This window comes from Bufo bufo, chromosome 2, assembly GCF_905171765.1.
Source record: "Bufo bufo chromosome 2, aBufBuf1.1, whole genome shotgun sequence".
Classification (NCBI taxonomy): domain Eukaryota; kingdom Metazoa; phylum Chordata; class Amphibia; order Anura; family Bufonidae; genus Bufo; species Bufo bufo.
In genome coordinates this window covers 400,805,406-400,817,354 of record NC_053390.1, presented here as the reverse complement: position 1 = coordinate 400,817,354, position 11,949 = coordinate 400,805,406, and positions in this window count along the sequence as shown.

Below are 11,949 nucleotides of genomic sequence, written 5' to 3'. Positions count from 1 at the left end.
GGATAAGTCATCATGATCTTTTCGAGGATAACCCCTATAACCATTTAACTCTCCTTAGATCAGATTACTGTACATTGGCTGGTCTTAACATGACACTTCCCTGAATGTAAATCACCAAATCAAGCTGTTCGCAGCAGCTCCGCAGGATTGAGAATGTATCTATGGATCTTAGTACCAGCTGCCAGGGTCAGTGGGTGCATAGCTTTCTCAAATTTTCATAGTACATGTAAATCATACAATGGAGTTCAAAGGCCTATATGCGACATGAGAACCTAACTCTACCCAGACATACAATTGTAATGGTATTAATTAAAGGAATGATTGTTCGATAAATCCCCTCCTCTCATAGAGTTACTTTATTGACAGCATATCCAGTTTTTGCCTTTTTACACCTGCATAAAACATGTGATATACAAACATATATTTGTACATTCATATGACCTTTCATTCAGCCGATGATTAACCCTTGTAAAAGTGCTTTAATATAATGAGTAGTTCCAGAGTCCAGACCTCTGTTAGGGGTTGTCCAAATCTGTTAAACCTTTTAATGTCAATATATTGTCAAAGATCTAAGCCATCCCCTGTCTTTTCCTGTTCTATCGCATATCACCAAGCTGTACTATATGATGTAAGCCTGTTTATATGTAGCATTACTATGTTCACTATGGTTTCTACGTGTAGGTCCACCAGAATAGCTAAGTATTTCCAGGCATTTAGATTTCCAACTACAGAAAATCATATTTTTAAAATCAGATTTGTAAACACTGTTCTAGGTAAAAAACAGACTGAGATTTTTCCAAAGTTGATAAGAATATCATGGATGGAGAATGTTTGGACACCCCATCCTCTGTAAAACATGGTGGAGGCAGTGTAAGGGCATGGGCATGCATGGCTTCCAATGGCACTGGGTCACTAGTTTTATTGATGATGTGACTGAAGACAGAAGCAGCCGGATGAATTCTGAAGTGTACAGGGCTATATTTTCTGCTCAAATTCAACCAAATGGAGCAAGGTTTATTGGACAGTGCTTCACAGTACAGATGGACAATTGACCCAAAACATACTGCAAAAGCAACCCAGGAGTGGAATATTCTGCAATGGCCGAGTCAATCACCAGATCTCAACCCAATCGTGTATGCATTTCTCTTGCTTAAGACAAAACGTAAGGCAGAAAGACCCACAAACAAGCAACAACTGAAGACAACTCCCAGACGAAGAATCACAAAGGAGGAAACCCAGTGTTTGGTGATGTCCATGGGTTCCAGACTTCAGGCAGTCATTGCCTGCAGAGGATTGTCTACAAAGTATTAAAAATGAACATTTATTTATGGTAATGTTAATTTGTCTAATTACCTTTGATTGAGGAAGCTTTGTAGAAAAATGGTTGCAATCCCTAAATGTTTTACAAGATATTTTTATTCAAACCCTTGAATTAAACCTGAAAGTCTACACTTCAATTGCATCTCAAATCCAATGTGGTGACATGCACAGCAAAAATCATGAAGACTGTGTAACTGTCCAAATATTTCTGGACCTAACTGTATATTATATGCAGATTATATCTGTATGTAAAGTGTGATATCGCAATATAGAGTGAACCTATACTTGAACGGGGTTATGGCACAAAAAATATTGTTTTTTGTTAAATCCAGTCCATAATTATGAGGTGAACACACATGCTCAGTCATGCCTTTCTCTCTCTCTCTACTTCTTCAGGTATGCAGAGGGGTCTCTGGTGTGGTGAGACTGCTGTTTCTGAATCTGCAACATCTACTCTGCTTCTCAGAAGAAATGCTGAGAAAATGCTAACAGAGACAGCGTTACTGCAGTTATGCTTGCTCAGTATCTTCTCTGACAAGCAGAGACGATGTCTCACCACACCAGTAATCCCATCGCACACCCAAAGCAGGAGAGAGAGAAGCAAGACTGGGCATGTGTGTCCAACTTTGCACATTTACAGAGAAGGACACAGAATCTTGTTCAGTAGAAACAGCAGGTGGCGCTATGCCAACATTATTTCTAGGAATATCTGGGGAAATAAGCATTTTAAAGGGAACCTGTCATCAACTTTATTCTGACCTCACGGAGGGCAATATAAATTAGTGACAGAAATGCTGATTTCAGCGGTGTGTCACTTATGAGCTAAAAGTAAGTGGTTGCCGAGAACCAGCATCATAATCATTGCAGACTGGGCCTGGAAAAGAGTCACGGCCACCTGAGAAGAGTCCTGGTTATTCCTAATCTCCTGCTCTCATCTGCTGATGATTGGCAGTTCTCTCCTATAGAAAGGGAACTAGGTAGAAGACTGTCAGTCATCAGCAGGTGGGTGGAGAGCAGGAATTCATGAATAACCAGGACTCTTCTCAGGTGGCCGGGACTCTTTTCCAGGCCCAGTCTGCAATGATTTTGATGTTGGTTCTCGGCAACCACTTACTTTTAACTTATAAATGACAGACCGCTGAAATCAACTCACCTGTCTCTACTTTATTCTGCCGTTAGTATGGGCACCATAAAGTTGATGACAGGTTCCCTATAAATAAATGTAAATACAAAAATGTGTATAATTATGGTCTAGATCTAGCTATAAAAAATATTCAACATGGGATAACTTCAAAAGGTACATTCACAAAGCACTGAAATGTTCCAGATTTGTGTCTACAGATTTTCGCACAGCAAATCTGCGGTGTGTTACAGTATCAGCAATATGGATGACATTTTAAGAAACCTCATCCACACGCTGCAAAAAAAAGTTTACTGTATAAATTGAACTGCAGGGAGGATTTTAAATCCGAAGCATGTCAATTTGTGCTGCAGATTTCCACCAGGAATTTCACCCTTTGCAATTCACAGGGTAAAATCCATGGCAAATCCGCAACAGATCTATACTTACCTTGTGCAGATTTTGCTACAGATTTGCCACATCAAAATCCGTGATGGAGATCTATGTCTTATGAGGATGTACCCTAAATGAACATTCAACCTGAAAATGAATCATAAAACTGAACAGAAAATATTGTTGCTCCAAATATTGTTAGTCTGCAGCATTATCTTAGTGTTCCTGAAAGAAGCAGTCTTGTAGCAATCTGGGGGTTAATATACTGCTTTTGGCTGGGTATTGGATGAGCAGTGGGGAATAGCAAATGGGCAGGTTTAAAGGGAACCTTTCACTAGGAGATTCACTGATGAGCCAGGCGCAATGCCTTGTAGTGTTAGCTCAGTTGAATGTAATGATGCATTTTTTACTTAGTGATCCGTTGCTTCATTTTTGGACAAAAGGTACTTTTAGTTCATATGTAAATTAGTAATTTAGCCAACTTGTGTACTTTTGCTCTTTCTACTATCTTTACCAGCCCCTCCCTCTCCTTCTTGATTGACCGGACCAGGTTCCTACATAGTCATCTTGCCTAGCCCTGTCAATGAAGAAGGAGAGAAAAGGTCTGAGGCAGAGGAAGCTGGAGGAACAAGGTGCACATTGTGGCTTGGGCCCTCCCCTAGTGCACCTAACTGCTCATTTGCATATGGGTTTAAGGTACTTTTTCTTCAGAATGAAGTAACGGATTGCTAAGTGAAAGGTATCATTACATTCAGCTGAGATAGCCCTACAAGACATTGTGCCAGGTTTAACAGTGGGTTTTCTGGTGACACATCCCTTTAAACAATCTATTTGCCCTACAGCCAGTTTTCTTACAGCTAGACAATCTACAGGTTAGGAGGATGGAGACACAAATAAGATTTCTTTTTATACTTCAAATTTTTAACTGTAAAATGAAACAAAATACAATCAATGGAAAAGAGCAGATGAAGAGACGGATGGGATTTTTTATAACTTGTATGTTTTTTGTGTTTAGTTTCCCTTTAAGTCCTGTTAGGCTCCTTACTACACACATTATTAATATATACACCGCATGCCAAGACGTATTTATTTATGTATTTACTGTAGTGTATGTCCACTAATGGGAATAGAGATATACAGTATGTGCTCATTGCTTTCATGGCTCTGTAACTTCCTACGTCCTTCGTCAGTCTAGCGTTGTATAAAGAAGGAAGGTGCATGTACTCTATTTTAGGGCTCGGAGATCTTCAGCAGAGCACAATCCTTTATCTTACACCTATTTCTCTATCTGTATCGGGAGACACTGGGGAAGAAAGTAGCACACTGTCATTTGTAACTAAAAGCAGAATTTGGATCCCTTCCAACTTCCTACCAGCTGTTACTATAATCTGAGTTATTTTCATCTAGAAGCTACAGAAAAAGATGCAAAGATGTGGCATACTTTACATGATTATAAAACCATCCGTACTTCTTTTGGAGTCCAAGAACAATATTCGGGTATTAAAATGACTACAAACTCCATGAGACAATGCATTTACACTGTGATTATCCAAAATGACTGTATTACCTTTATAATCTTTATTTTTTAGCCTGTGGGTAGTGGCAAGGTAAAGGCAAAAAAGACTCTAAAACTCACAAAAGACCACTATAGGATTAAGGGTTGCTTCATTATACTGCTACACAGTATGTATATTAGTGTTTTGAAATTCTTAGAGAGGTTTTCCGAGATTTTCATACTGATGACCTATCCTCAGGATAGGCCATCAATATCTGATCGCGAGAGTCTAACACTTGGGCCCCCCTGATGAGCTGTTTGAGTAGGCAGCGGCGCTTCTGTGAGAAACGTGGCCTTTTCTTTGCTTTTCCTAAGCCGTGTGATGTCACGTTCATCGGTCACGTGGTCAGTCCCATAGAAGTGAATGGGGCTCAGCTGCAATACCAAGCACAGTTGCTATACAATGTACAGCACTGTGCTTGGTAAGCTGCGAGAAGGCAGCGGCGCTCACAGGAGACCCCTGCCTTTTCAAACAGCTGATCAGCGGGGGTCCCGGGTGTCACTGCCTTGTATCTTTCAGATTGCCCCATAGTTCAAGTAACTGGGCAACTGTGAAGGGGCTCCAGGGCTTAGCTAGTGCTAAACCTCCTTAATTTTGAAGATCATCTGGTTTCTGACAGTCAGATTCCCACCAATCAGAAAGTGGTTGGACATGTCAATACTTTCTTCAGTGGTAAAATTATCTTTACCATATATTAATGTACCCAAAAATATGTTAGTAGACTAGCTGGGATAAAAAACATTTAAAGAAAAATCTGATAAGTTTGTAGATAATGCCCAGTACCATAAATGTATGGTGCAGAGGGGTCATCTATATATCGTAGCTCATACTTTGCTTTAGCTAGACTTAGCTATTACTCCAAATATGCTGCATTTAATGGTTTTTGTTCAGCCTATTCTGGGAATTCTGTGCCGGAACAGGCTGTACCGTAAATGTAAAAGAAGCCTAAGATGCTGTGGTCAATAGCAGATGCAACATCAAAGTGTTCAGACAGAGTGACAGGGTTCCCTCTGTCAATCCATCAGGCCTTGTGACATAACCGCTCATTGGCTGCCATGGCAGGTGGGGCAGTAGGTAATAGGCTGCCTGTCAGTTTTACACTGACAGATATATTACACTGCAATACAGGTGTATTCCAGTGCAATAGATTTGTGATCAAAGGGTGGGATGGTCAAGTCCTGTAGTGGAACTGATTAGAAAATTAAGCGAAATTTTAATAAATTGTTACAATGCTTCATTATAGAAAAAAATAAGAATTGCACATAACTGGTATTGCCACAATGGTAACGGCTCAGACTATAAAATTAACCAGACATCACTCCCCCCTGGCCGACAGTTCAAGCTTCTATTCCTGTGTCGTCTCGGTCTGTCTGCTCAGTAAGCAGTACACCCCGTTCCCTTCTGTGATGGCATATCACTGCAAAAGTTTTAGGCTGAGACTGGTCTGCCAGGGAGCCAATGAATCCTTTGGTGGGTCTCTGACTCCATCCATCTCCCCTCCAGCAGTGAACAACCTCTGAGGCTACACTCCAAACATAAATTGTATCTATAGTTTGCTTGCCAACTAGTGCTACTGCTATCTAAGTGGGTTATGCATCTACCTAATAAACTGTGTTTGTTATATAGGCACACAGCTGGCATGCCATGAGATCAGCAATCATGGCTCCTTCTCCTCTATCCGGATTAATTAGTCCTGCCCGCAGGCTCTCCTCACCTGCCCTGAGTGTGTGAAACTGTCAGGCATTGGATTTGTTTTCTGTTTTAACTCTTGGTAGAGCATATGATGTTATTATATAATAAGTTTTGTATATTATTATGCTAATACATTAATGTTAATTGGTGCACTTAACTGCTTATTTGCATATGGATTCAAATATTTTTTTCTCCAGAGTGAAGCAATGAATCAGTTAACTGCATCATTACATTCAGGTGAGCTGGCCGCACTGGCCATTGTGTCTGGTTTAACAAAGAATTTCCTGGTTACAAGCTCCCTTTAAAGGGGTTGTGCACTTTTGGTGGGATTTGGAAACCCCCCTTTCTTTGGCAGACCTGCGAAGGACAGCATACTTAACTGCTTCCTGGTGCTAGCTTCCAGCTCCTTCCATTCCTAGCCTCAGCTTCTCTGCTTAGCTCCCAGGATGAAAACAACCAGTAATTCCTGGGAGGTAGGGACAGCCTTGATCTAGAAACCAGCACGCTTTCCCGACCTACATGCGGTACAAGCCCTTGGTAGCAAGACCACAACTGGTCCACAGTCCCAGTGCAGAGACACACAAACATCAAAAGAATAAAAACAACATAAAAACAGGGTTGTACGTAAATGGGTCAGAACATGACAGGCTATGCAGTACAAAATGAGAGATTTACTTGGCGCTCCATTAGTCAGAAATACTAGCACATAGGTATAGAGCAGATGAGCAATCAGCCCACTAGTAATCTACTCCAGTACACACCCGCTGTGGGGAGAAAGAGAGTATATCATCCTGTTGGTAAGGATGTAGTCATGTCAACAGGGGGCATGGCTTAGCAGCACATCTCTCCCGGAACGACCGTGGCAAAGCTGGAGATTGCGCTGCTGGTGCCCGGACAGGTGCGTTCGTGACACTTCAATTTTGATGTTGCTGCAACCTATTGCTGGCCGCAGTAGTCACCTGCCTCCCTTAGATCACATGACCATTTGACGTGTTTGGGAGATTAAAGAGCCAGCATCGGGAAGCAGGTAAGTATGCTTCCCTTCGCAAGTCTGCCAAAGAGGGGGGTTTGCCAACCCCTCCCCTTTCCCAAAGGAGCACAACCCCTTTAGTTATTCTATATATATATAAAGAAGGACTTATATACAGTATGTGTGTGTGTGTGTGGATGTATGTATATATGTTCCGCGATCACTTAAAAATGCAACCCTTCAACGAAACTTGGTATACACATCCCTTGCTACCTGGAAAGAAATCTTGTGGGGGTCATACGCCCCTATGAAAGAAGACCGAGAGCTGAGCCCACAAATACAGAGGGTACACGATGCCACACTGACACAGACAACGGTTCTTTAAGTTTACAACAGTTCTTTGAGTTTACTGAACAATGTAGTGAAGAAGCTGAGAATATATAAAACAGATTGGTACACAGAGAATAAACCAACAGTAACTGTAAAACTGTCTAACAATAAACCAGTAAATGTGATGTTTTCCCCAAAGTCCATTAAGCAGCCTAGCTGCACTTGTATGTTCCTGGACGAGTTCCTCGCTGGGATGCACCCTAAGTATTGTGCAATACTATTTGTAATCCACAGGGAAATGATGTCTGTCTCTTGTAACTTTAATCCTTACTCAGCTCACAGCATATAACATCCTATGAGCAGCCAATGAGATAGAAAGGTGTCAGCGTATGAGTCCCTTAGGGCTATGCATTAGCTTGCAGCCTGTACACCGCACTGTAACTGTACTTGGAGTGTTATTGTATTTCCAAATGCCACTTCAAAAGTGTGGTGCAATGTGATGCGGCAAAGCCGCACTTACCGTTTCTTGAGCAGGTTCTTGGTGATTCTTCTTATTTCCTGGTCCACTCCAGAACTGGATCCTACAGACACGTCGTCGCTGCCAGTCTCCACCGTGAGCCGGTCTATTCCCTTCCAGATTCAGCAGAGATGATCCCTTGTGGTTTCCAGCTGCACCAAGCACAGCCTCTATCTGCTCACTTCCTGCTTCTAGAGGAACCTTCTCCCCTTACTCAGTGAGAGTGATGCAATAAGTCATTTGCTAAGTGCAGTGTCAAACCTGCCTATTCAGTTTGCTATCATACTTGTAAGGGTCCAAAACAGCCATAAATTTGCTATTTACCAACTTTGCAAGCTAAATAGGTTATTATTAGTATTCCTCTGATAGGCAGCTCCAGTGTAGACTTTTATCATCTTATCATTTGCTGCCATCTACTGACCAAAGTGAGATGTTGCAGTAATTATACAATTTACAACATAGCTCCAACTGTTTTTGCTACACATATATTGCTCTGTAACTCAAAAACTCACTGATCAATTACTACTAAACTTGGTACACATATCACTTACTATCTGGGAAAGAATATTGTGGAGGTAACATGTTGGTACACAATGAGTTTCTGTCTGTCCTGACGTCTGTCTGTCTGTTCTTTATGCGCTACCAAACGACTGGACCGATCTTCACCAAATTTGGAACACAGGTTCATCAGGAGGTTGCTTGCTGATTTTCCAAGTGCTGATTTTTATAAGTGCATTGGAGATATTCAGGAGATACTCAGGAGGTAATCTGGAGGCTGATACAATCTAAAAAAGTAAGATTTGTTTGTTTAAAATCTTTACCCTCTTTAAAATGGCAGACCTGGTTCTGTACAGGAATTGTTGTGCTTTTATTTCAGGTTCCACTCTTCAGAGGTTTGGATGCTGTCTGATCTGTAGACAGCTCTCCATAATTTCACTTTTGAAATCTGAGATTTGTAAATTAACTGTTAAACAATCTCAGGTTGAGAACGTTACAATGCCACTGCCACAGAGGCCCCCTAGAAATTGAAGATGGGATACAGCAGGCTCGGGAAAACTGAGTTGTTGATAGAAGACATGTCCCACAGTCTGTGGCTCTCCATAATTCATTTGCAGCACTTTCAGAGTGCAAGAGCAACATGGAGAATGGCTCAAGCACAGTGGGTGAGAAACAATCATCTCCCATGCCTAAAGTATGCAAGACTGCAGCCAAAGACAAAAAGGAGAAGGTGAGGACTGATAGTAAGCAGCTTTTGGTGGGCGATTCCATCATAAGAGGTGTGAAGTTTGAGGAAAATGGTGTTGTGAGATGTCTCCCTGGTGCTACCGCTAGCAGGGATAGACAACGGATCCTTAATATTGTTAGGCAAGCAAAGCAGGAAAGGGAGGTGGATGTCATTGTCCATCTTGGGACAAATGATCTGGCTTGCAATGAGGTTTCAAAGGTGAAGGAAGCTTTTCACACACTTGGAAATGATATACAAGAGGTTGCAGCAACTGTTTCATTCTCTGCAGTTTTGCCTGTGCCTAACCGTCAGCATGACAGGAAGATGAGCATTAAGGAATTCAATGTATGGCTTGGTGAATGGTGTCTGAACCAAGGTTTTGGCTTTTTGTCTCATGTTAGCTCTCGTTGGAATGGAAAAGAACTGTACAAGAAAGATGGTTTGCATATTTCTCTCAAGGGAACGAATGTCCTCAGTGAACAGTTCAAAGTATTTGCTAAGGAGCATTTAAACTGGGAAAGGGGGGCAAAAGAGTGACAATCCAGCAGTCCAACTGCCCCCCAGAACAATGACAGAAGATGCCAGTAGCACATAGGTTAAGAAATGACAAGCTCAGAGTCTTGCCTACAAATTCTCGCAGTTTAGGGAATAAGATCAATGAACTTGAGGCTATAATGGCATCTGAGAATATAGATTTAGTGGCTGTTACTAATACGTGGTTCAATGGAAGTAATGACTGGGATATACCAATACCAGGGGTCTCTCTATATAGGAAAGACAGAGAAGGCAAGAAGGGGGAAGGGTGGCCCTGTATGTGAAAGATAGCATAAAATCTAATTTAATACAAGTTAGCGATACCAATTTAAAGTCAGTTTGGGTTACCTTGCAGCTTGATAATCATAAGGTAACTCGTGTAGGTGTGATATATAGACCACCTAGCCAAGTCAAAGAATTAGATGATCTACTAGTTGAGGAAATAGGATACTTTTACTCACTGAACATAATTGGCTAAAAAATTAAAACAGGATTAATAGTAGAAACCATGATTAATGATAAAAAACATAGTCATAATAAACAGCAATTGATATATGGTGAGAAAATGTGCAAATAAGCAAGTTAGCAGCAACTCCAATTGTTTAGTGAGTTGATTGATTAGTCACCACACTCTCAATAGCAGTAGTGCCCACCCAATGGGGCTTATTATTAGAGTCTCTCCTAGGTTTCTTCCTCATAAACTAGATGAGGAAAGGGCGAGTTGTCAAACAATCCTCCTATCTAGGGAGACAAATCAGTTGGATGCCTGCAATGTTTGTGTATCGCAATGGTGTCCACACAGTAAGGCTCAATTATGTCCACACATTATGGCTCAGTTTTGGAATCTCTCAGGGTTTTGCCACATGCTGGATGAGAAAAAGTAAATTAACAGACAATATTCTTATTGGTTCGATGCAGTACTTTACCGCTCCTAGCGTCCGCTTGTGATGATCCGCTTGTACAGGGTGCAGTTGATCTTTGTTGTAGCCTGCAAGGACCTGTATGGTGTTGGTCTTAGTCTCTGCTGCGACCTGTAAGGACCTGTGTGGCGTCCCACGTGGTTCTCGAGCAGGTCACGTGATCGGGATTCCAGGTGGAGCTTTATTCCATATTTGGATACAAAGGTCTTTTTTCAAATGTTATTAGATTTCCCGGGTATATATCCATGCGAACCAGAGCACTCTTTCTTGATAGCTCTTCCTTAATGTTCCCTCACTGTTGTTTACCAAACGCGTTTTGGGGTAGACAGGCCCCTTCCTCAGTGGTTTAAACAGTGGTCTTCAAAGCTCTTCCTTTTATATGGTATCATGGATACTGCAATGTATGCTGGGACAGTGAGGGATTTTTGAAAAGCATGGATATGGATCCCGTTATATTGCACCGGGATTCGTATGTGGGTTCATAATAAAACCTTATCCATCATATTAGATTGTTGTGCCCATTCACAAGAAAGATAGTAGGGAGGAATCGGGCAACTATAGGCCAGTAAGTCTGACATCAATAGTGGGGAAATTAATGGAAACCATACTCAAGGAGAGGATTGTGGAATATCTAAAATCCCATGGATTGAAAGATGAAAAACAGCATGGGTTTACTTTAGGAAGATCATGTCAAACTAATCTTATTGATTATTTTGATTGGGTGACTAAAATAATAGATGGCGGAGGTGCAGTAGACATCGCTTATCTAGACTTTAGTAAGGCTTTTGATACTGTCCCACATAGAAGGCTTATCAATAAATTAGAGTCTTTGGGCTTGGACTCCCATATTGTTGAATGGATTAGGCAGTGGCTGAGGGACAGACAGCAGACAGCAGAGGGTTGTAGTCAATGGAGTATATTCAGACCATGGTCTTGTTACCAGTGGGGTACCTCAGGGATCTGTTCTGGGACCCATATTGTTCAATATCTTTATCGGCGAAATTGCAGAAGGCCTCGATGGTAAGGTGTCTTTTTGCTGATGACACAAAGATTTGTAACAGGGTTGATGTTCCTGGAGGGATACACCAAATGGAAAAGGATTTAGGAAAACTAGAGGAATGGTCAAAAATCTGGCAACTAAAATTTAATGTTGATAAGTGCAAGATAATGCACCTGGGGCGTAAAAACTCAAGAGCAGAATATAAAATCAGTGATACAGTCCTAACCTCAGTATCTGAGGAAAGGGATTTAGGGGTCATTATTTCAGAAGACTTAAAGGTAGGCAGACAATGTCACAGAGTAGCAGGAAATGCTAGCAGAATGCTTGGGTGTATAGGGAGAGGCATTACCAGTAGAAAGAGGGAGGTGCTCA